The following is a 26,352-nucleotide window of genomic DNA, read 5'->3' as shown; positions in this document are numbered from 1 at the left end:
CATCAGCCTGACGGCTGTAGTCGGGCACATCTTCCTGTTCATTTTCATTGTCTCGCTCTCTTTCTTGTTCAACAAGTGGCAACCTTACAAGATCTGATTCAGGTGCCAGATTACACCATTCGTCAGTCACACCTCTGTTCTGCTCATATTCCTCAACAGCGCTCTCGATCTCCTCACTGTTTTTCTCATATTTTTCTCTGTTTCTTTTGACAATGTGTTGCACGTACTCAAGACGGTCAGTACCTGGTAGCTGTACACAGCCAGCACCATAGAAAGCCTGATAGGTTGGCAAAGATGGTGGTTTCAGTTCGTGGTCTGAACGATGAGGAAGGTACAGTTTAAGCAGTCTTCCGTAATATTGCTCTGGATGTTTTTCTTGTGAGCAGCGGTGAAATCTGATGATAGCAGGCTTATCGTTTTTGCGCCTTTGCACAAATCCCATCTCACTGAGAAGGGCAAAACATCTTTACCTTTTGTCTGTTGGCCATAGACAATCCTGCAAGTAGCAGCAAAGTCTGCCATGCACATCTCCTCATACTCTGGTGTTTCAGGTCTGGCTTTGTATTTGTCATTCAAAGATGTCATCCAAACATTGGAAGACTCAGGTGTTGTGTTGTCCAGAACAGACAGGGGACGGCTCATTTTCACTGGATTATCGTCAGTTGGTATGAATATTACAGCACGTGAACATTGCTTCATGTGAAGACCACATGCACGAGCAACACACTCCTGTGCACTGATCTCTCGCTTCTTTGAATATGCCTGCATGACGGCTCTCATTTCATCGCACTCATTTACACTGTCCTTATGGGAGTTCTCAATGACAGTTTTCAGGTACTCAGACAGCCCGCCCTCTTTTTTTGATATATATTTCATTAAATAATTTGCTGCGCCGAAAGCATCTAGAACAAAGCTTATGTCGATATTACTGTTCCAGGCTTCAAGCAGATGTGGATTATAGCCGTTTATCCAAGAGTCTTTTGGATCACGCTTTAGTATGATCGTACTCCTTGTGTTCATTTTATTCAGGTATCTCTCATATTCTGCATGCGTCAACTTGCATCTTGCCAAGAGCTGCTCTAAACTCATGGAAGCAGTTTCAGGTTCATTCAGTAGCTGGTTCAGTGGTCTGAGCTTGTTCTTTGCTGTTTCTACCTCCAGTTCATCATCCTCACTGGGTCTTGTGATCATTGTCTCATTGCAGGGTGGTTTGGGAAAACCAAACGGCACCGGAGCTTAAACTCCTAAAGCACGTCTTTGTGTGGTTCTTACTGTGTTTTTGCACTTCTGTTACTTTCTTGTACAGTTCAGGTTGTTTATGTGGATCAGGCAGCTGAGCTGTGATGTATTTGTTTATAAAATCAACAACAGTTTGATCATCATCCTCCTCAAACACAGGAGCACCTTCTACCCACAGGAGGCAGTGTATGTGTGGGCTTCCTCTGTGCTGAAACTCGACTCTGTAAAAGTAGTCAATAACTTTGCCAAGTGGCTCTGCAGGAGATAAGAGTAAATCTCTGAATAATGCTTCAACTCTCTTGTCAAACATGCGCATTGTTGTGACAGGATTGCTTCTCAGGATGTCACACTTTGCTGACCAGTCAAGCCCTTCAAAATTCACTTGTTCTCCTTGTTGCCTTGTTATTGCCTCAATCACTTCAGGCCAGCGCATTTCAGCAGCTGAAAATGTGCAAAAGAACGTGGGAGTTCCCAACTGTCTGATCATGGCAAAAAGATCTCTTGTTGTTTTCTCCCAATAGGCTGGGGTTCCTCTCAGAGGCTGCATGAATCTCACTGCATCTTTATTTCGCACCAGTTTCTCCACCTCATGTTTATCTTGTAACATGCCTGAGGTTATTTTTCTCCCATCTCTGGTCAAAGGCTTTGCCTTTCTTAACTGTATTGTCATGCTGGAAGTAGCCAAATGTATTTCAGTCACAAACTGTGCAAAGAACAAATAGTTTGTGTCTTTGGCAAAACGATCATCAGTGCAGAAAAGTCTTGATTTGAAATACCCACTGGGGGATACTTTGATCAGCCTTCTTTCATCCAGTGTGTTTTGACCTGTAGGAAACTGCACAGGGAAGGCCATGGCCTCCAGTTTAGGTGTTTTGAAAAAACTTATTGGATTGTTTCTCTCTGCAGGAGCAACAGAGTAGATTCCTTCACTGAAACATAATATCTCCTCAGCCACATCAGGGGGCTGCAAACAGGACTCCAGTGCAAAACCACCATTAGTCAGTCCATCTGCTTGGTCTGAATCATCTCTCATCTGCTCATGTGGTTGTTCACCATCACAGGGTAACATGTCAATATTCTGTTCATTTTTATTTTGTGCTTCACATAGTGCATTTTTCTCACAGCTGTCAATTTCCATTAAATCAGCCTCATCATAATCGTCCTCATTCATGTTTTCATCATCATCATCCTCATCATCTTCATCAGGAAGTGTTGGATCACACAGCTCAGCATCATCTCTGATGCTCACATCCTTATACTGTGGATGAATCTGCTTGAGTTTATGCAGTGCTTGCACAAGTTTAGACCAGCTTACAGTCTGAAACAGCTGATGACCTTAGTAAGACAAGCGTCTCTTCAATTTTACTCTCATCACCTGAGAATTAATTCTCAATCGAGGTAGTGCTTCAACAGTTTCCTGTACCTCTGATGGGACACAGACCACATTTCCTCTAATTGCTCTCTGTCTGCCTTTGGGAAGAGGAATGATCTTGGCAAATGGTATGCACTTGGCTATGAGATGTCTCTCCAGTATGTTGAGATCAGACAGTTCAGGTGGAATATCAGCAAGCTCCAGTTTATTGGCAACAGCAAGTGCTGGCATGGATCCATTTTTAAGATGAGTGTGGCAGGTGTGACAAATCCACTCTCTCTTTCTCTCATCAGGCACTTTGCACTGCTCATTTCTGCAGTTTTCATCACAAACATGAACATACTTTCCTGTCAAACATGTTGCAACCACTTGTGGGTTTTTGACATAATTTGACCTTGTGCAGGGTCGCACTTGGTTTGGAAATGAAGCCTTGAAACATACAGTACATGGGTATGATGGTCCAACTTTGATTTGTGATTTGAACACAGATATGGCCTCGTTGATCACACTGTTGTCACTCTCTTGGGTTTGTCTGTTCACCCATCTGTATTTCCTTTTTATTTTCATTGCACATCTCATGTTGTGCATAATCCTGAATGCAAGATTACTTTGATACCTGTCTCGCATTAGTTGTTTCATTAGTTGTCTGTGTCTTACTCTGAAGGTGTTGTCATTTGCATACCGCCGAGTAACTCGAGATCTCTGTCTCTCTCTGAATTCTGGGCTTTCTTGATACCTTTTAGTGATGTAGTTTTTTTGTTTTTTTCTAAATTCAGCATCATCACAATAGCGTCTTTTAATATATTGTTGTTGTGCCTTTCTGAATTCAGCATTCTCACAGTAACGTCTTTTAATATATTGTTGTTGTTTCTTTCTAACTGTAGCATTCTCAGAAAAACGTGTTTTAACATATTGTTTTTGTTTCTTTCTGAATTCATCATTTTCACAGTAACGTCTTCTAATATATCGCTGTTGTTTCTGTCTGAATTCATCATTCTCACAATAACGTCTTTTCATATATTGTTGTTTTTTCTGTCTAACTTCAGGATTGTTTTTGTATGCCTCGCTTGTGCAAGATTTTTTCTTTTCTTTGTACTCTTTATTTGAAGCATACTTTTGTCGTTCTTTCCTTTTTTGGTTTTCTTTTCTCTGATTTCTGGGTTTCTCTGATGCCATTAATCTTCTTTTCATTTTGTGCCTTTGTTGTTTATTAACCTTTTTCAGTTTTTGTAAAACTATATCAGAAAGATCACAGGCAGCAACATTTGTTATTGCAGCATTTGATTGACATGAAAAAGCATCATTCGATGGAAAGAAATTTAATTCACTGCATAGTTCTTCAGTTGGTATATTAGGAGGTTGATTCTGATCTTCATATGATGTGAACTGAGTCATGTGGTCTTCTTTTTGTTTCACCGGTGGCGTACAAATGGACATCTGACAAAAGATGTTCTCAGTCAGATCAGTGGTTGTGTTTCTCCTTGGAGTAGAGGAGTTTGCTTCATCAACAGTTTTATCAGAGTGAGTAGGTGCCACAGCAGTGGCAGCTGTTGGTCTGCAGACTGTGTCTGTGATAGTATCACTCAGGTTGACTGTGCTCATACTGTAGAACTGCACAGGCTTCAGCTCATAGTTACAAGAGGGTGATATCTCCATCATTTGATAAGAATCTTGTAGCCTCTTAATCATGTCACTGAGGAGTGTGAATTTCAGCATCACAGCTGTACCACGATTACGTGACAGTAGTGGTAGAGGAAGACCACTGGGTGTTCTGGAGTGTGGGTCAAAGAAACCATATTTGCCTGATGTGGATCTGAACACTGCGATACACAATCCACTCATAATCAGTAAGGCATACTGCACATCTGACAACAGGCAGCTCAGTCCTGCTTCTAAGCTGAGAAAGGTATCTACTGCTTCCTCTGGAGGTTCTTCAAATGTCCCATACGGGAAGGCTGTGTCATGTCGACATGATACATAGACCTCTGAGCATAAACTTTGTCTGGCAGCTCATCGGTTGCCAAATGAATATTTTAGGAAATCTTTTCTTGGCCTCTTTGTACATCACATCACCTTTATCCAAGACCAGATTAAGGTCAGCTGTAGTCATGTTTTCATTCTCATGAAGGAATGCAAGAAATGTGAGTGAGTTACATGTGCACTGCTTGTTTCTGGAGTCTCCATATTTAGGATGAGCCTGGCTGTGAGATGCACAGACATGTGTAACAGAGGGCTGGTTTTCAAGCTTCACTCTTTCTGCATGAGATGGTCCTGCCACATCACTGTGACGGCCTCTTTTCACAAAATCAGCATAACCCACCTGTGGGGCACTTGACACCTCATGTTGTTCATTAAATTCATGCTGCAGTCCACTCTTTACAGCATCAGCATAGGATACCTGTTGTACACTTGCAGGAACATGTTGACCTGCCTGTTTAACACTGTCAGCATTGGTCTTTGCAGACACACTGTCTTCTGTAGAGCACTGAGGAAAATCACACTCAGCTTGTTCACATGTTGGTACACTGTGAAACTCATGGAACTTCTTCCAGCGTTGTTTTGCAGCTTGTGACTTTTTCTGCTTTTTTGGCATTTTTACACACCTTTAAGTGTTTCTGTTAGTCTTTAGAAAATATGTTTATAAAATAAGAGTGGTACACAGCAGGAGATGTTGTCTTTGTCTTTATATTTCAGTTTTTATTTCTCAGAAACAGTTGTGTTTGTTTGACAGTTTGTTCTTCAGTCGAGAGAATATTATGCGCTCTCTTTATTGGCTTGGCACAACTTAGCAGCAAGCGCAAAGTGAAAAACAGGTAGAGAGAAAATCTAGAAGAGAGAACAGGCAGAGCAGAAGAGACACGGCTGGGAAATCACAATCAAACCGTGAATTAGAGTTTTCTTTGTTTGTTCAGTTTGTTCTCAGGTAGAGGCAATATATGCACTCTTTATTGCTTTAATGGCTTGGCATTTTTCAGCAGCAAGCCAAGAGTGAAAAACAGGTAGAGAGAAAATTTAGAAGAGAGAACAGGCAGAGCAGGAGAGACACGGCTTGGAAATCACAATCAAACCGTGAATTATAGTTTTCTTTGTTTGTTCAGTTTGTTCTCAGGTTGAGGCAAAATATGCACTCTTTATTGCTTTATTGGCTTGCCATTATTCAGCAGCAAGCCAGGAGTGAAAAACAGGTAGAGAGAAAATTTAGCAGAGAGAACAGACAGAGCAGGAAAGACACGGCTGGGAAATCCCAATTAAACCGTGAATTAGAGTTCCTTCGAACTCTAAAATTAGAGACGCGGCTTTGAAATCAAACCGCAATAAGATTCTTGGTTTGGCAAAATTTCTCACAAACCACAGGGTGAAATACAGATGGAAAGAAGGCAGAGACAACAGGTGGAGCAGGACAGAGGATAGAGGGGTTGGGGGGTTGGGATGTGAGAGAGAAGACTGGAGATCTGGTCCTTGTTCTTCTTCTGCACACTGTGAACAAAAAACAAGAAAAAAATAATAATTTTATTAAAATGATATTACATGGTAATTGTATGAATTAATTGTGACTACTGAAAAAGGACAAAACAAATATTCAAGGTAAACTGTTGTCGGTTGCCATGTGCAAAAAGTTGCATAATTGGGCACTTTTTAAAAGAATAAATATTTAATTAAATTCAGCAATAATATTTTTAAATACAAATATGAATGAGTGAATCATTAACTAATCACATGTAGTGTGACTACAAAAATGTATGATAAAAATATTTTAGCCCAATTGTTAAGCTGCACTTATGTGTATTTATTATAAAATTGTGTTTAAAAGGTCTAGTTTGAACGAAAGTTTGAACCCATCACTTTATAGCTTATATTAGTCAGATTATTTTTTTATTTTGGTCTACTTCTCTTACAGTATGTGCACACCTACCAGGCAAAGCACAGATGTGAGTCAAGTTCCTGAAAGTGTAAGACGAGAAATATGTTAGTTGTCTGTACAGTGTTATCAGACTAACAGAAATACAAAGCCCACACGACATGATATACTGAACTTATAGTCAGCAGGGTAATTATAGAGTAATATAGCACACCAGCTGACACAGCAGCCATTTTATAATTCAAACTAATTAACTTAAGTATTTCCACTTATGTAAGGCTACTGTTAGACTGTTACTAGCCTTAGCATTGCTGCTAGTGCTAGCATTCCTGCTAGCGTTAGCACTTCAGTTAGTGTTAGCACTGCAGCTAGCGTTAGCATTGTAGCTAGCGTTAGCATTGTAGCTAGCGTTAGCATTGCAGCTAAAGTTAGAACTGCTACTAGCGCTAGCACTTTTACTATTAAAACTGAGCCACAATGGCAATAATAAAGCTCATTTGTTACTTTTGTCTCACTGACCGCCAATAAATATCACGGGAATATCACAGGAATATTCTTTTTGTCAGTTAACAACTGCTAAGGCTAGTGTTAGCATTGTTGCTAGCGTTAGCATTGTTGCTAGCGTTAGCACTGCTGCTAACAACAAAACGTCATAAACCCATATAAATAATAGCGAAGGTTATTCTTTTTTTTTGCTTTCTTTATTCTTTGAACTCTGTTGAACTTTAAAAAGCCTTGTTATGTGAGTTTAAGTGTCAAACATGTATGTTTTTACCATCATAAAAACAGTGCACTACTGAGTATATTGTACTTACCACAGCAGAGAGCAAGCGGAATGACGACAGTTGGTGCAGTGATTGGTTAAAGACCGATGAGGCGTTCAGGTGGTGCTTGGAAATTTGAGCATCAGTTTGAACAGCAAGATTGAGCATATACATTTCTCTGTCATAGAGAGACAGAGAAAAAAAATACACAAGACTCATCACCATACAAATTGGTACTTTTTGCCTGAGAATAAGCGAATAAGTGACATACAGAGAAAGAGGGCAACTGGCATTAAACGAGCAAATAAAAAGTATTTAACCTTGAACTGTTTTGTGGGTTTTATTTTAAGACTACTTTGAGTGTATTTGTGGGGAGATAAACTATACAGACTAAAAACAGAGACATTAAATGAGATTAGATTAGTTAAAATGTGGGAAAATCTACTGCAGACAGGTAAATGCTGTGAGCTTTAATTATCCAGTCAGAAAAGATTATTTTAAAGTCATCAACTGACTCCAACTGCCCAGATTTGAAAAACCTGTGTGCAGAAGACAAGTCCACCAATACACAATCAGCTTGAATTTAACAGGCCAATGAGAATGCTCTATTCAGTTGGCCTATACTAACTACTGACAAACTATTAATCTGCGGCAAAACCCTGTCAAATCTGTCTTATTGTACCTATTGAAAAAGTCAATCTTATTACAACTGCTTAGATGCAACAGACATTTTTAGGTTTAACCTTGGCAGAGTGAGAGACAGAGCTCGTTAGGCAGGCAGGTGTGAGCCTGGTTGCTATAGTGACTGCACCCAATGGCTCCATACACACGAACACAGACATGCACCTCACTTTTGCTGCTTAAAATGAATAGAAAAGTCAGGTCGAAACAAATTGCTCCCAAATGAAAAGTACAGGTCTTATTGACGAAATTCTTTCACCGTGAGCGACAGCAATGTCCAGTCTACCTAATTCTCAGTTTTCATGCCTGTGGAGTTTATTATATGGACGTGGTGACAGTGTAAAAACACCATGCTCTTCTGATTTTCAAACGAACCTTCTGAGCCATTTTAACATTAGAGTCTATGGAGGAGTTGGAGGGAGGAGGCTGTGCTTTGGTGACATTTATGAAAGAACCATAACACCTAGTACAATAGTAAACACATTGGATGAAAGAGGACAGCGATGGCTACGTTTTGAGGGTAAAATCATACCTGTAGAGCAAACGCTGCGGACACAGCAGCAGTTTTAAAAATATTTTAAGATTAATTTTTTTCGCTCCTCTCACTCTGGCAGTTGAGCTGTCTCACTCTAGCCCCAACATTCCGTCCCATACACACCCATTATAAACTCTGAAACGGCTGAAAAATCATCATGAAACTTAAACTGGAACTGAAGAAAAAGTATAACAGATATTGAAAAGATAAATACAAGTTGAATAGTTGAATGTCTTGGCTTCGTTTTAAAGTTTGAATGGTGGCTCTATGTCAACGTATATGGAAGTAATAAGAGTTTAAAAATGAGTAAGTTGAAGGAGATTTTGAAGGGTCTTCCATTGAAATACATGGGAATTTTTGTTGAAAAAAGTTGAATAATTTTAAAAATATAAATGTTATAAATGAGAAAAATAGAAGCAGTCATGTCCAAAAGAAGAGGAATCTAATGGTGTTTGAATGGTTTTTCTAAGTTGAACGGTTTTGAAGGAGATAGATGCCAAAAAACGTACGGAATATGATATAATAACTAGAAAGTGCATTTTCTGAAGAAACTGCAGTGTGAATGCTTGAATCTGAATGTATGCACTGAAATGAATTAATTGCTGAATTTTAAGTTAAAAATAAAAATGTTGAATGAGCTGGAAAATACAGAGAGTTTTAACCTGAAAACAAAAGTGCAGAACTTTTGAAAGCTGATGTTCACACAAAAGAAGTTGGAAAATAGCTGAAAAGTTTTTAAATTAAAATTTGGAAAACCTAAGAAATGAGAACAGAAAATTTAGAGTCAGAAAACATCTGAATGAATATTAAAAGTTCATATTCTTTGAATCACTGAATGACTAAAGTGTAATCCCTCCACTTGGATCCACACACTTTTAAAGGTTTACATCTCTGAGCTTTGAAAGACATGCTGTTGGAAAGAGAACAACGATGGCTTCGTTTTGAGGGTAAAATGATGGCTGTAGACCAAACACTGTGGACACAGCAGCAGTTGAAAGAGAAGTGTTTAAGATTAATCTTGGCACAGTGAGAGACAGAGCTCGTTAGGCAGGCAGGTGTGAGCCTGGTTGCTATAGTGACTGCACCCACTGGCTCCATACACACGCACAGACATGCACCTCACTTTTGCTGCTTAAAATGAACAGAAAAGTCAGGTCGAAACAAATCGCTCCCAAATGAAAAGTACGGGTCCTATTGACAAAATTCTTTCACCGTGAGCGACAGCAATGTCCAGTCTACCTAATTCTCAGTTTTCATGCTTGTGGAGTTTATTATATGGACGTGGTGACAGTGTAAAGACAGCCTGTACTTCTGGTTTTCAAACGAACCTTCTGAGCCATTTTAACATTAGAGTCTATGGAGGAGTTGGAGGGAGGAGGCTGTGCATTGGTGACATTTATGAAAGAACCATAACACCTAGTACAATAGTAAACACATTGGATGAAAGAGGACAGCGATGGCTACGTTTTGAGGGTAAAATTATACCTGTAGAGCAAACGCTACGGACACAGCAGCAGTTTTAAAAAAGATTTTAAGATTAATTTTTTTGCTCTTCTCACTCTAGCAGTTGAGCTGTCTCACTCTAGCCCCAACATTCCGTCCCATACACACCCATTATAAAATCTGAAACGGGTGAAAAAACATCATGAAATTTAAAGTGGAACTGAAGAAAAAGTATAATAGATATTGAAAAGATAAATACAAGTTGAATGGTTGAATGTCTTGTCTTCGTTTTAAAGTTTGAATGGTGGCTCTACGTCAATGTATGTGGAAGTAGATACAGCTTAAAGAGGAGTAAGTTGAAGAAGAATTTGAAGGGTCTCCCCATTGAAATACATGGGAAATTTTTGTTGAAAAAAGTTGAATAATTTTAAAAATGTAAATTTTATAAATGAGAAAAATAGAAGCAGTCATGTCCAAAAGAAGAGGAATCTAACGGTGTTTGAATGGTTTTTCTAAGTTGAACGGTTTTGAAGGAGTTAGATGCCAAAAAACGTACGGAATATGGAATAATAGATAACTAGAAAGTGCATTTTCTGAAGAAACTGCAGTGTGAATGCTTGAATCTCAATGTATGCACTGAAATGTATTAATTGCTGAATTTTTAGTTAAAAATTTTGAATGAGATGAAAAATACAGAAATTTGCACCTGAAAACAAAAGTGCTGAACTGCTAAAAGCTGACAAGCACAGAGAAGAAGTTGGAAAATAGCTGAAAATGTTTTAAATGTAAATTAGAAAAACCTGAGTAATGAGAAAAGACTATTTAGAGTCAGAAAACATCTGAATGAATATTAAAAGTTCATATTCTTTGAATCACTGAATGACTAAAATGTGATCCCTCCACTTGGATCCACACCGTTTAAAAAGTTTAAAAATCTGAGCTTTGAAAGACATGCTGTTGGAAAGAGAAGAACGATGGCGACGTTTTGAGGGTAAAATGATGGCTGTAGAGCAAACACTGTGGACACAGCAGCAGTTGAAAGAGAAGTGTTTAAGATCAATCTTGGCAGAGTGAGAGACAGAGCTCGTTAGGCAGGCAGGTGTGAGCCTGGTTGCTATAGTGACTGCACCCACTGGCTCCATACACACGCGCACAGACATGCACCTCACTTTTGCTGCTTAAAATGAACAGAAAAGTCAGGTCGAAACAAATCGCTCCCAAATGAAAAGTACAGGTCCTATTGACAAAATTCTTTCACCGTGAGCGGCAGCAATGTCCAGTCTACCTAATTCTCAGTTTTCATGCTTGTGGAGTTTATTATATGGATGTGGTGACAGTGTAAAGACAGCCTGTACTTCTGGTTTTCAAACGAACCTTCTGAGCCATTTTAACATTGGAGTCTATGGAGGAGTTGGAGGGAGGAGGCTGTGCATTGGTGACATTTATGAAAGAACCATAACACCTAGTACAATAGTAAACACATTGGATGAAAGAGGACAGCGATGGCTACGTTTTGAGGGTAAAATCATACCTGTAGACCAAGCACCGTGGACACAGCAGCAGTTTTAAAAAAGATTTTAAGATTAATTTTTTGCTCCTCTCACTCTAGCAGTTGAGCTGTCTCACTCTAGCCCCAACATTCCGTCCCATACACACCCATTATAAACTCTGAAACGGGTGAAAAAACCTCATGAAACTTAAACTGGAACTGAAGAAAAAGTATAATAGATATTGAAAAGATAAATACAAGTTGAATAGTTGAATGTCTTGTCTTCATTTTAAAGTTTGAATGGTGGCTCTATGTCAATGTATGTGGAAGTAGATACAGTTTAAAGAGGAGTAAGTTGAAGGAGAATTTGAAGGGTCTCCCCATTGAAATACATGGGAAATTTTTGTTGAAAAAAGTTGAATAATTTTAAAAATATAAATGTTATAAATGAGAAAAATAGAAGCAGTCATGTCCAAAAGAAGAGGAATCTAACGGTGTTTGAATGGTTTTTCTAAGTTGAGCGGTTTTGAAGGAGATAGATGCCAAAAAACGTACGGAATATGATATAATAATAAAGATTAGAAGAACAATACTGTGAATGCTTTTACAAGCATTCACACTAACTAGAAAGTGCATTTTCTGAAGAAACTGCAGTGTGAATGCTTGAATCTGAATGTATGCACTGAAATGAATTAATTGCTGAATTTAAGTTAGGAATTTTGAATGAGATGAAAAATACAGAAATTTGCACCTGAAAACAAAAGTGCTGAACTGCTAAAAGCTGAAATCCACACAGAAGAAGTTGGAAAAGAGCTGAAAATGTTTTAAATGTAAATTAGAAAAACCTAAGTAATGAGAAAAGCAAATTTAGAGTCAGAAAACATCTGAATGAATATTAAAAGTTCATATTCTTTGAATCACTGAATGACTGAAATGTGTGATCCCTCCACTTGTATCCACACAGTTTAAAAAGTTTATATTTCTGAGCTTTGAAAGACATGCTGTTGGAAAGAGAACATCGATGGCGACGTTTTGAGGGTAAAATGATGGCTGTAGGGCAAACACTGTGGACACAGCAGCAGTTGAAAGAGAAGTGTTTAAAATGAATCTTGGCACAGTGAGAGAGGGAGCTCGTTAAGCAGGCAGGTGTGAGCCTGGTTGCTATAGTGACTGCACCCAATGGCCCCATACACACGCAGACATGCACCTCACTTTTGCTGCTTAAAATGAACAGAAAAGTCAGGCGAAACAAATCGCTCCCAAATGAAAAGTATAAGTCGTATTGACAAAATTCTTTCACCGTGAGCTGGCAGCAATGTCTAGTCTACCTAATTCTCAGTTTTCATGCCTGTGGAGTTTATTATATGGACGTGGTGACAGTGTAAAGACAGCCTGCTCTTCTGATTTTCAAAGGAACTTTCTGAGCCATTTTAACATTGGAGTCTATGGAGGAGTTGGAGGGAGGAGGCTGTGCTTTGGTGACATTTATGAAAGAACCATAACACCTAGCACAATAGTAAACACATTGGATGAAAGAGGACAGCGATGGCTACGTTTTGAGGGTAAAATCATACCTGTAGAGCAAACGCTGCGGACACAGCAGCAGTTTTAAAAAAGATTTTAAGATTAATTTTTTCGCTCCTCTCACTCTAGCAGTTCAGCGGTCTCACTCTAGCCCCAACATTCCGTCCCATACACACCCATTATAAACGCTGAAACGGCTGAAAAAACATCATGAAACTTAAACTGGAACTGAAGAAAAAGTATAACAGATATTGAAAAGATAAATACAAGTTCAATAGTTGAATGTCTCATCTTCGTTTTAAAGTTTGAATGGTGGCTCTATGTCAACGTATGTTGAAGTAGATACAGTTTGAAAATGAGTAAGTTGAATGAGGATTTGAAGGGTCTCCCCATTGAAATACATGGGAAATTTTTGTTGAAAAAGTTGAATAAAATTAAAAATATAAATGTTAAAAATGAGAAAAGTAGAAGCAGTCATGTCCAAAAGAAGAGGAATCTAACGGTGTTTGAATGGTTTTTCTAAGTTGAACGGTTTTGAAGGAGATAGAGTACAAAAAATGTACGGAATATATAATAATAACTAGAAAGTGCATTTTCTGAAGAAACTGCAGTGTGAATGCTTGAATATGAATGTATGCACTGAAATAAATTAATTGCTGAATTTTAAGTTAAAAATGTTGAATGAGATGAAAAATACAGAAATTTGCACCTGAAAACAAAAGTGCTGAACTGCTAAAAGCTGAAATCCACACAGAAGAAGTTGGAAAAGAGCTGAAAATGTTTTAAATGTAAATTAGAAAAACCTAAGTAATGAGAAAAGAAAATTTAGAGTCAGAAAACATCTGAATGAATATTAAAAGTTCATATTCTTTGAATCACTGAATGACTGAAATGTGTGATCCCTCCACTTGTATCCACACAGTTTAAAAAGTTTATATTTCTGAGCTTTGAAAGACATGCTGTTGGAAAGAGAACATCGATGGCGACGTTTTGAGGGTAAAATGATGGCTGTAGGGCAAACACTGTGGACACAGCAGCAGTTGAAAGAGAAGTGTTTAAAATGAATCTTGGCACAGTGAGAGAGAGAGCTCGTTAAGCAGGCAGGTGTGAGCCTGGTTGCTATAGTGACTGCACCCAATGGCCCCATACACACGCAGACATGCACCTCACTTTTGCTGCTTAAAATGAACAGAAAAGTCAGGCCGAAACAAATCGCTCCCAAATGAAAAGTATAAGTCGTATTGACAAAATTCTTTCACCGTGAGCGGCAGCAATGTCTAGTCTACCTAATTCTCAGTTTTCATGCCTGTGGAGTTTATTATATGGACGTGGTGACAGTGTAAAGACAGCCTGCTCTTCTGATTTTCAAAGGAACTTTCTGAGCCATTTTAACATTGGAGTCTATGGAGGAGTTGGAGGGAGGAGGCTGTGCTTTGGTGACATTTATGAAAGAACCATAACACCTAGTACAATAGTAAACACATTGGATGAAAGAGGACAGCGATGGCTACGTTTTGAGGGTAAAATCATACCTGTAGATCAAACGCTGTGGACACAGCAGCAGTTTTAAAAAGATTTTAAGATTAATTTTTTCGCTCCTCTCACTCTAGCAGTTCAGCTGTCTCACTCTAGCCCCAACATTCCGTCCCATACACACCCATTATAAACTCTGAAACGGCTGAAAAACATCATGAAACTTAAACTGGAACTGAAGAAAAGTATAACAGATATTGAAAAGATAAATACAAGTTGAATAGTTGAATGTCTTGTCTTCGTTTTAAAGTTTGAATGGTGGCTCTATGTCAACGTATGTTGAAGTAGATACAGTTTGAAAATGAGTAAGTTGAATGAGGATTTGAAGGGTCTCCCCATTGAAATACATGGGAAATTTTTGTTGAAAAAAGTTGAATAATTTTAAAAATATAAATGTTAAAAATGAGAAAAATAGAAGCAGTCATGTCCAAAAGAAGAGGAATCTAACGGTGTTTGAATGGTTTTTCTAAGTTGAACGGTTTTGAAGGAGTTAGATGCCAAAAAACGTACGGAATATATAAAATAGAATAATAATAAAGATTTGAATAACAATACTGTGAATGCTTTTACAAGCATTCACACTAACTAGAAAGTGCATTTTCTGAAGAAACTGCAGTGTGAATGCTTGAATCTGAATATATGCGCTGAAATGAATTAATTGCTGAATTTTAAGTTAAAAATGTTGAATGAGATGAAAAATACAGAAATTTGCACCTGAAAACAAAAAAGCTGAACTGCTAAAAGCTGACATCCACAGAGAAGAAGTTAGAAAACAGCTGAAAATGTTTTAAATGTAAATTAGAAAAACCTAAAAATGAGAAAAGACTATTTAGAGTCAGAAAACATCTGAATGAATATTAAAAGTTCATATTCTTTGAATCACTGAATGACTAAAATATGGTCCCTCCACTTGGATCCACACAGTTTTAAAGGTTTACATCTCTGAGCTTTGAAAGACACGCTGTTGGAAAGAGAAGAACGATGGCTTCATTTTGAGGGTAAAATGATGGCTGTAGACCAAACACTGTGGACACAGCAGCTGTTGAAAGAGAAGTGTTCAAGATGAATCTTGGCAGAGTGAGAGAGAGCTCGTTAGGCAGGCAGGTGTGAGCCTGGTTGCTATAGTGACTGAGCCAGGAGCTCCATACACACGCACACAGACATGCACCTCACTTTTGCTGCTTAAAATGAACAGAAAAGTCAGCCCCAAACAAATCCTTCCCAAATGAAAAGTACATGTCGTATTGACAAAATTCTTTCACCGTGAGCGGCAGCAATGTCTAGTCTACCTAATTCTCAGTTTTCATGCCTGTGGAGTTTATTATATGGACGTGGTGACAGTGTAAAGACAGCCTGCTCTTCTGATTTTCAAAGGAACTTTCTGAGCCACTTTAACATTGGAGTCTATGGAGGAGTTGAGAGAGGAGGCTGTGCTTTGGTGACATTTATGAAAGAACCATAACACCTAGTACAATAGTAAACACATTGGATGAAAGAGGACAGCGATGGCTACGTTTTGAGGGTAAAATCATACCTGTAGATCAAACGCTGTGGACACAGCAGCAGTTTTAAAAAGATTTTAAGATTAATTTTTTCGCTCCTCTCACTCTAGCAGTTCAGCTGTCTCACTCTAGCCCCAACATTCCGTCCCATACACACCCATTATAAACTCTGAAACGGCTGAAAAACATCATGAAACTTAAACTGGAACTGAAGAAAAAGTATAACAGATATTGCAAAGATAAATACAAGTTGAATAGTTGAATGTCTTGTCTTCGTTTTAAAGTTTGAATGGTAGCTCTATGTCAACGTATGTTGAAGTAGATACAGTTTAAAGAGGAGTGAGTTGAATGAGAATTTGAAGGGTCTCTCCATTGAAATACATGGGAAATTTTGTTGAAAAAAGTTGAATAAAATTAAAAATATAAATGTTATAAATGAGAAAAATAGAAGCAGTCATGTCCTAAAGAAGAGGAATCTAATGGTGTTTGAATGGTTTTTCTAAGTTGAACGGTTTTGAAGGAGATAGAGTACAAAAAACGTACGGAATCTATAATAATAAAATAGAATAATAAAGATTACAACAACAATACTGTGAATGCTTTTACAAGCATTCACACTAATAATAAAGATTAGAAGAACAATACTGTGAATGCTTTTACAAGCATTCACACTAATAAAGACTAGAAAGTGCATTTTCTGAAGAAACTGCAGTGTGAATGCTTGAATCTGAATATATGCGCTGAAATGAATGAATTGCTGAATTTTAAGTTAAAAATGTTGAATGAGATGAAAAATACAGAAATTTGCACCTGAAAACAAAAAAGCTGAACTGCTAAAAGCTGACATCCACAGAGAAGAAGTTGGAAAAGAGCTGAAAATGTTTTAAATGTAAATTAGAAAAACATAAGAAATGAAAAAAGACTATTTAGAGTCAGAAAACATCTGAATGAATATTAAAAGTTCATATTCTTTGAATCACTGAATGACTAAAATGTGATCCCTCCACTTGGATCCACACAGTTTAAAAAGTTTAAATGTCTGACCTTTGAAAGACACGCTGTTGGAAAGAGAAGAACGATGGCGACGTTTTGAGGGTAAAATGATGGCTGTAGAGCAAACACTGTGGACACAGCAGCAGTTGAAAGAGAAGTGTTTAAGATGATTCTTGGCACAGTGAGAGACAGAGCTCGTTAGGCAGGCAGGTGTGAGCCTGGTTGCTATAGTGACTGCACCCAATGGCTCCATACACACGCACACAGACATGCACCTCACTTTTGCTGCTTAAAATGAACAGAAAAGTCAGGCCCAAACAAATCCTTCCCAAATGAAAAGTATAGGTCGTATTGACAAAATTCTTTCACCGTGAGCGACAGCAATGTCTAGTCTACTGAATTCTCAGTTTTCATGCCTGTGGATTTTATTATATGGACGTGGTGACAGTGGAAAGACACCATGCTCTTCTGATTTTCAAACGAACCTTCTGAGCCATTTTAACATTAGAGTCTATGGTGGAGTTGGAGGGAGGACGCTGTGCATTGGTGACATTTATGAAAGAACCATAACACCTAGTACAATAGTAAACACATTGGATGAAAGAGGACAGCGATGGCTACGTTTTGAGGGTAAAATCATACCTGTAGACCAAACACCGTGGACACAGCAGCAGTTTTAAAAAATATTTTAAGATTAATTTTTTTGCTCCTCTCACTCTGGCAGTTGAGCTGTCTCACTCTAGCCCCAACATTCCGTCCCATACACACCCATTATAAACTCTGAAACGGCTGAAAAAACATCATGAAACTTAAACTGGAACTGAAGAAAAAGTATGATAGATATTGAAAAGATAAATACAAGTTGAATAGTTGAATGTCTTGGCTTCGTTTTAACGTTTGAATGGTGGCTCTACGTCAATGTATGTGGAAGTAGATACAGTTTAAAGAGGAGTAAGTTGAAGGAGAATTTGAAGGGTCTCCCCATTGAAATACATGGGAAATTTTTGTTGAAAAAAGTTGAATAATTTTAAAAATATAAATGTTAAAAATGAAAAAAATAGAAGCACACCATTCCAAAAGAAGAGGAATCTAACGGTGTTTGAATGGTTTTTCTAAGTTGAACGGTTTTGAAGGAGTTAGCGTCCAAAAAACGTACGGAATAGATAGTGAAAAATAATAATAAAGAAACAGAAGAACAATACTGTGAATGCTTTTACAAGCATTCACACTAACTAGAAAGTGCATTTTCTGAAGAAACTGTAGTGTGAATGCTTGAATCTGAATGTATGCACTGAAATGAATTAACTGCTGAATTTATGTTAAAAATGTTGAATGAGATGGAAAATACAGAAATTTTAACCTGAAAACAAAAGTGCAGAACTTTTGAAAGCTGATATTCACACAGAAGAAGTTGGAAAATAGCTGAAAATGTATAAAATGTAAATTAGAAAAACCTAAGTAATGACAAAAGAAAATTTAGAGTCAGAAAACCTCTGAATGAATAACAAAAGTTCATATTATTCTCATCACTTAAAGAGCAGAATTATGTATTATAAATCTCTAATTCTTAAAAAAATAATAAAAATAAATGTAAAAACAAATTTGTGGAATTGAACTGAAAAGATGAACAAACATTCTGGAGAAAATACAAGCTTTAATATACAGCATAATGTTTTTCAGACATATACACATTTGTATATCATGTTTAATGGTATTAGATACATCAATTTGTTTTGTATGTCATAGAAAATAACATAAAAATCTTAAGTCATATTTTACAGATTCTTTCTGAAAAGGACTTAAATTAATTCAACAAATGTTTTTTTTCCCAAAATAGAATAAAAATCATTTTGAAAAAAAAAGAGACGTTTGCAATGTTTTAAGGTGTTAATAATCTGATCCTGTCATTTGTCTGTTCAACTTTAGTTTTTGGCACAGACTCCATTCTTAAAGAACAAATTACAAAATAATAAACAAATAAAATTGAAATTACAGTAGCTTTTTTTTGTTAAACACTTCACAGGAGAATAAATAAAAATAACTAAATTAAATAACTAAATGAAAATAATAAGCAACATATGGAATACATGAAAATTCAACTTTTAAAACCACAATCCTGAACCTTTAAATTGTGTTGGTTTCTTAGAACATGGCTGAACAGCTGTTTCTATCAGTCTACTTAATCTACTGATCTGTCTATACATCTTTTTATTACTCATTCTTTTTTGTGTTTTAATCTAAACACTGTCCACACAGTGGTAAAAGAGAACTGTATAGAGATTTTTGAGTAAACTCAAACGAAAGCCTAAGGTGGTGACACAGTTTAACACATGCAAATAATCAAATAAACACATTAGTCCTTTTTGTGAACATGGATAAATAAGTATCATTAGTTTACAGCATTGTTCAGCCATGCCACTAAATGCTTTTTAACACAGTGTTTTAACCTGGGCTCAGACACGGTGTCCCAAATTTAGTTAGTCCCTGACTTTGAGTTGTGGTTATGACTAATTATTATACACAAGGCTTTATCTATCTGAACTCTAAGGACACAAATATGAAAAAACCTATACTTACCAGCTGATACCCCACGTTACACACTAGGTGTGCCATGTGACCTGAAACTTTGGTACAAACTCATCATAATCATTCTGTTAACACTGTTTTTTAACACTGTTTGTGTTGCTGTTCAGCAGTTTAAAATGTTTTAGATTGGATTACATGGAATGAATTTGAGTTCTCTTGGGGTTTTTTTTGTCTGTGTTTCGTTCTCAGCAGATTTTTTTTACATACTGTAGAATTGAAGTTACCACATTTCTGGTCATATGACATCCCGACTGCCCACTTAAAACAATCCCCACAGTTAATTCAACATTAAAACAAAATGAAAAATATGTTAAATAAATAAAGGTTTGCTCTGTGATGAAATATTAAATAAGCATACACTGTACAGAGCACTAACAATGAAAACAATCCTTTAGCCTGTTGATCAGAGAGAGGCAGTCATTATGTCCATTTAAAACCTGTAATCAAAGAGCACAACGTTTCTGTGAAACTATAAAGTCCCATATGATCCTCATCATGTCCAGTGACTTCAGAGTGGATCCTCCCTGTCATCCGGCCAGTGTTTGATGTGTGGCAAGCAGCACAGAAGCAGGATAGCTGAGGACTTTAAAAGAAGAGCAGAAAACAGGAACATATGTAGTTGTAAATGTAAATATCAGTGATACTTGTCTTGTCAAAGGGAATAAAATAATGAAAACGTTAACTTACACACTCATTTAGGGAGGATCTTGACACTGCACAGAGGAGGCACAGTCAGTCTGACAATGATGGTGATCTCCAGGGATGTTTTCCTGCAGCAACATTCCTGCCAACTGGCCATATGATCCAGAGTAGTTGGTTTGTAAGGAACAGAAAGGTGTACATGTTAGGTAGTGTGCACTCAGAGCTGGTCCTAAGAAACAAACACATCCTGTAATAAACTGAATACCTTTAGTAGTGCTGCTGCAAATATAAAGCCCTTCTATCATGTGTGGTTTCAAAGAAGGTGTTTTGGAGGCTCAGTCACAGAAACTGTGCAGTTTGTTCAGTCCTGAGTGTCTCAGCTCTGAAGGGGATGGATCACAGAGGGAAACACCTGAGTACAGACATTAAAATACACTCAAAATAACACTCCTAAGGTCAAGTGAAAACACAATTAAAACACTTTACAAAGAATTAATACATGTTTTCATGGAAATAATGTCATTAACACTTTTTGTTGTGAGTAAATCTCACCGACTGCTTGTGGGACAAGCTAGAAGGAAGACTTATCACAGAATCTCTCCTGTGCTCCAGATGTGAAGTCTCACGCTCTGATCGTACGGCGAAGATGATGATGATGAAGCTTCTCTGATCTGTGGCATTACAGTTTCTGGCTGCTATGTGCTTCACACTGTTGGATTTTACATGTGAAGCTTGGAGAAGACACAGAACTGTGTCTCTCTTAACAAAAAAGAAAAAGAAAAAGAAAAGAAACCTAACAACCTCCCACCGCACACCCCCATTCATCTCCCACCTACCCGCTCCACTCAACTCCCCAGCCCTCACACCATCCAATGTCTATACAAATGTAGGGTATCAGCTGGTAACAGAAAGCAAGTGTAACATATGTAGTACATATGTAACACTGCTGAAACATTTCTGGCCAGAAATGTGCAGTTATCAGCCAGTGCATTTATCAACCCAGACCCAGACCCACCATGATAAATGCACTGGCTGAAACATGATAAAAGCTCATAAAAATGTATGTTTCATCGAAAGATTTCTCCAAAAATATAATCATATACTTTTGAAAAAGTTTAAAGTTTATAACAAACTGAAATCAATAACATTTTTGTAAATATTATTTCAAAATAGAGGCACAGATAAACTGGCTTAACTGTCATTATTGCTGTAATTAGGTTTTTCTTTCTCTTTTTTCTTTTTTTAAAAAAGCAACCGTTAGTCTGTGTTGTTCTCTCAGAAACAATGAAGAAGCTGTTGAACATTTATGTGTTGTGTGGGCAATCCTCTGGTCCACCCTCCCTCCCTCCCAGCCACAGTGAGACTGGGGCAGCCTGGCAGGATTTTGAAGCCTGGCTGCAGAGAGGATATGCCTACACTGTTCGTTTTAAACTGGTATATTTGATTTTTCTGACATTCATAGATTACTGATTTTTAGATTTTCTGTAATACATAAAATTGTCATATTTTACTGATATCATTACTTAATTCATTTAATTGTATTTTATGTAAAAGAATTCAAACATTATACTGCAATGCAGGGCGTTTTTTCTTAAGTCAACTTTTAAATATCGCTCTACTTTCTTAAGTCATTCAAAAATATAGAAATTACTTACTGTAGTCAAAGATCTAGATCATGAATCATCACAGGACAATACACAGTATACAGGGTCATGGTAACTATGGTAGGTCTTCATGACTCCAGAATGGAGACATCGCTCTGGCTGAGAAATGAAAATAAGGTCAAGCAGTGTGTTCTTCTCTGTGGTAGGGGCAGTGATGACCTGTGCGTATCCCCTAGACTCAAACAGCTCCAGGATTGGTTTGTTTGCACTGGATAAAACATTCTCATTAAAATCACCACACACTATGATGGGATGACAGTCCATGATCTCTAATGAGTCTAATAGGCTTACCAGGTTTTTCAGGAATGGCCTCAGAGTGTAGTCTGGAGGTCTGTATACAACTGCAATCAGCGCACTGACTGGTGCTTCAACCTTTAAAGCCAGAAATTCAAGGTCAGTTACATTATGGATGTACTGTTTTTCATGCACTTGAATGTCACTTTTCACATAAACAGCAACTCCACCACCACTTCTGTTTGCCATCTGGGGAAAGTTTGTGTAGGAAAGGTGTCTGTTGCGTTTGAACAAATTGTAATTTTCCAAGTGGAGACTCTCTGCGACAAAAGAGCCCCGCAGGTGTGTTTCTGTTAGGCACAAAACATCTGCTAGACACAATTCATGGTGATTCTTGATGTCATTAATGTGAGCTGGCAGTCCCTCTGTATTATGATGAACAATGGTGAAAACCTCTGACCTGCTCAGTGTTTGTCTCACGTGTAGAAGAGGCATCATGTCATCAAGGTTGGCTTGTCTCATGTTCTCAAGCGCTGCAGTGATTTCTGGGTTGGTGAATATTTTTTTCTCCTCCATATCAAGAAGATACAGTCCACTGAGAGACGTCACTCTACTGACAGCTACGTAGGCCATGCCGGGCTCAAAAATGCTCTTAAGAGAGACAACAGCTGATGTGGTTGTCATACCCTGTACCTTATGTATTGTACATGCAAAGGCCAGCTTCACTGGGAACTGTCTTCGTACCACTCCTTTCTGCTTTAGATTCTCCTCTGCTCTCTCAATGTACACCATGTCGTCTGCTGGTGTGCGGGTATTCTTTCCAGATGTCTCATTATCCATTTTAAGTCCAAGCTTGATGATGTGTTGGTCATTTTCAGAGTAAACTACTCTAAGTAATTTTCCAAAAGCTCCATTAACCAAACCATTTTGTATGTCAATGTTTCTGGTGAGCATGACACGAGCTCCTTCTGCAACTTTCAGTGTGTCTGGTAACTCGTTTTTACCTCCTTTGAATGGTCTGTCTTGAAGTGCCATTCTGCCAGTTCTAGGATCCTTTCTATAATCATTTGCATGGATGTCAATGATATGAGTATGGAGCAGAGCCAGTGTTGCAGAGTTGTGTGCATCCACTTCTTTATTAGTTGCAAAAATGTGCAACGCATCAGTCGGACAAAGGGCTGGTTCAGTTATGGCCTGTGACAACAAATCTCTAACTGCTTCGCAAAGCTCATCCAACTTTCCTTTCACACGAATTCTGTTCAGCATCTCAGCAAAGACAACATCATCTTTCTGACGCATAATCTCAGTCAGAGTGATCATCTGAAAATGCTCCCGCCACAGGTCGATCTCAGACGGGTCGTGCACACAGAGAGGTTTAGACTGTCGCACTGGGGGCAGCTGATAGAAGTCTCCAACAGCAATTACTGACATGCCTCCAAAGGGTCTCCGAGTCCCTTTGATCTGTTTGAGTCTTGCATCTACATATGCAAAGAGATGTCTTGACACCATAGACACTTCGTCAATGACGATTATTTCAGCATTCAAAAGTTCTGATCTGACTTCATCCAGCTGATTGCCAAGTCCCTGAATGGGAGGTTTTAAGCTTCTAGGCAGCTTAAGTAGAGAATGCAGTGTTGTTCCAGAAATGTTAAATGCTGCAGTCCCAGTGAAAGCAGTTAACAGGACAGTGGGTTTTGATATGTCAACGTCGTCTGCATATCTGGGCACTTTGCTCAGTATCTTAGATGCTTCTGAGTAGATGCATTTGATAAGATGTGATTTTCCTGTTCCAGCACCACCATTAATATAAAAGAAAAACTGCTCCGGATTTAGAGCACAGACTCTTTTAATGCACCAGTCTCTAACTGCATAAAATATGCAGGCTTGCTTCTTATTCAGATTCTGAAACATCTGACGTAACAATGTGGGATCAATAGCAGGGGTTCCTGATGGCTCTGACTTCTGTTGAAGCATCAGCCTGACGGCTGTAGTCGGGCACATCTTCCTGTTCATTTTCATTGTCTCGCTCTCTTTCTTGTTCAACAAGTGGCAACCTTACAAGATCTGATTCAGGTGCCAGATTACACCATTCGTCAGTCACACCTCTGTTCTGCTCATATTCCTCAACAGCGCTCTCGATCTCCTCACTGTTTTTCTCATATTTCTCTCTGTTTCTTTTGACAATGTGTTGCACGTACTCAAGACGATCAGTACCTGGTAGCTGTACACAGCCAGCACCATAGAAAGCCTGATAGGTTGGCAACGATGGTGTTTTCAGTTCGTGGTCTGAACGATGAGGAAGGTACAGTTTAAGCAGTCTTCCGTAATATTGCTCTGGATGTTTTTTTCTTGTGAGCAGCGGTGAAATCTGATGATAGCAGGCTTATCGCTTTTTGCGCCTCTGCACAAATCCCATCTCATTGAGAAGGGCAAAACATCTTTACCTTTTGTCTGTTGGCCATAGACAATCCTGCAAGTAGCAGCAAAGTCTGCCATGCACATCTCCTCATACTCTGGTGTTTCAGGTCTGGCTTTGTATTTGTCATTCAAAGATGTCATCCAAACATTGGAAGACTCAGGTGTTGTGTTGTCCAGAACTGACAGGGACGACTCATTTTCACTGGATTATCATCAGTTGGTATGAATATTACAGCACGTGAACATTGCTTCATGTGAAGACCACATGCACGAGCAACAACACACCCTGCGCACTGATCTCTCGCTTCTTTGAATATGCCTGCATGACGGCTCTCATTTCATCGCACTCATTTACACTGTCCTTATGGGCGTTCTCAATGACAGTTTTCAGGTACTCAGAAAGCCCGCCCTCTTTTTTTGATATATATTTCATTAAATAATTTGCTGCGCCGAAAGCATCTAGAACAAAGCTTATGTCGATATTACTGTTCCAGGCTTCAAGCAGATGTGGATTATAGCCGTTTATCCAAGAGTCTTTTGGATCACGCTTTAGTATGATCGTACTCCTTGTGTTCATTTTATTCAGGTATCTCTCATATTCTGCATGTGTCAACTTGCATCTTGCCAAGAGCTGCTCTAAACTCATGGAAGCAGTTTCAGGTTCATTCAGCAGCTGGTTCAGTGGTCTGAGCTTGTTCTTTGCTGTTTCTACCTCCAGTTCATCATCCTCACTGGGTCTTGTGATCATTGTCTCATTGCAGGGTGGTTTGGGAAAACCAAAACGGCACCCAGAGCTTAAACTCCTAAAGCACGTCTTTGTGTGGTTCTTACTGTGTTTTTGCACTTCTGTAACTTTCTTGTACAGTTCAGGTTGTTTATGTGGATCAGGCAGCTGAGCTGTGATGTATTTGTTTATAAAATCCACAACAGTTTGATCATCATCCTCCTCAAACACAGGAGCACCTTCTACCCACAGGAGACAGTGTATGTGTGGGCTTCCTCTGTGCTGAAACTCGACTCTGTAAAAGTAGTCAATGACTTTGCCAAGTGGCTCTGCAGGAGATAAGAGTAAATCTCTGAATAATGCTTCAACTCTCTTGTCAAACATGCGCATTGTTGTGACAGGGTTGCTTCTCAGGATGTCACACTTTGCTGACCAGTCGAGTCCTTCAAAATTGACTTGTTCACCTTGTTGTCTTATTATTGCCTCAATCACTTCAGGCCAGTGCATTTCAGCAGCTGAAAATGTGCAAAAGAACGTGGGAGTTCCCAACTGTCTGATCATGGCAAAAAGATCTCTTCTTGTTTTCTCCCAATAGGCTGGGGTTCCTCTCAGAGGCTGCATGAATCTCACTGCGTCTTTATTTCTCACCAGCTTCTCCACCTCATGTTTATCTTGTAACATGCCGGAGGTTATTTTTCTCCCATCTCTGGTCAAAGGCTTTGCCTTCCTTAACTGTATCGTCATGCTGGAAGTAGCCAAGTGTATTTCAGTCACAAACTGTGCAAAGAACAAATAGTTTGTGTCTTTGGCAAAACGATCATCAATGCAGAAAAGTCTTGATTTGAAATACCCACTGGGGGATACTTTGATCAGCCTTCTTTCATCAAGTGTGTTTTGACCTGTAGGAAACTGCACAGGAAGGCCATGGCCTCCAGTTTAGGTGTTTTGAAAAACTTATTGGATTGTTTCTCTCTGCAGGAGCAACAGAGTAGATTCCTTCACTGAAACATAATATCTCCTCAGCCACATCAGGGGGCTGCAAACAGGATTCGATTGCAAAACCACCATTAGTCAGTCCATCTGCTTGGTCTGAATCATCTCTCATCTGTTCACGTGGTTGTTCACCATCACAGGGTAACATGTCAATATC

At 38.5% G+C, this 26,352-nt stretch overlaps 2 long non-coding RNA genes across 2 annotated transcripts; both read right to left on the bottom strand.

Moving 5' to 3' along the window:
* Window positions 1-5,296: 5,296 nt before the first annotated feature.
* Window positions 5,297-7,303, bottom strand: LOC120443334. The gene is made up of 3 exons (XR_005615360.1): window positions 7,286-7,303; window positions 6,525-6,553; window positions 5,297-6,088 (listed from the first exon to the last, which is right to left on the bottom strand). It is a non-coding gene; the product is annotated as an uncharacterized LOC120443334 (long non-coding RNA).
* A 12,740-nt stretch (window positions 7,304-20,043) lies between these two features.
* On the bottom strand, window positions 20,044-20,765 carry LOC120443335. Its single transcript, XR_005615361.1, has 4 exons — window positions 20,715-20,765; window positions 20,428-20,574; window positions 20,208-20,311; window positions 20,044-20,103 (listed from the first exon to the last, which is right to left on the bottom strand). It is a non-coding gene; the product is annotated as an uncharacterized LOC120443335 (long non-coding RNA).
* Window positions 20,766-26,352: the final 5,587 nt, after the last annotated feature.

This window comes from Oreochromis aureus, linkage group 13, assembly GCF_013358895.1.
Source record: "Oreochromis aureus strain Israel breed Guangdong linkage group 13, ZZ_aureus, whole genome shotgun sequence".
NCBI classification, from domain to species: Eukaryota; Metazoa; Chordata; class Actinopteri; order Cichliformes; family Cichlidae; genus Oreochromis; species Oreochromis aureus.
Note: the sequence above shows the minus strand (reverse complement) of the source record. Positions and strands in the feature narration are given on the sequence as shown.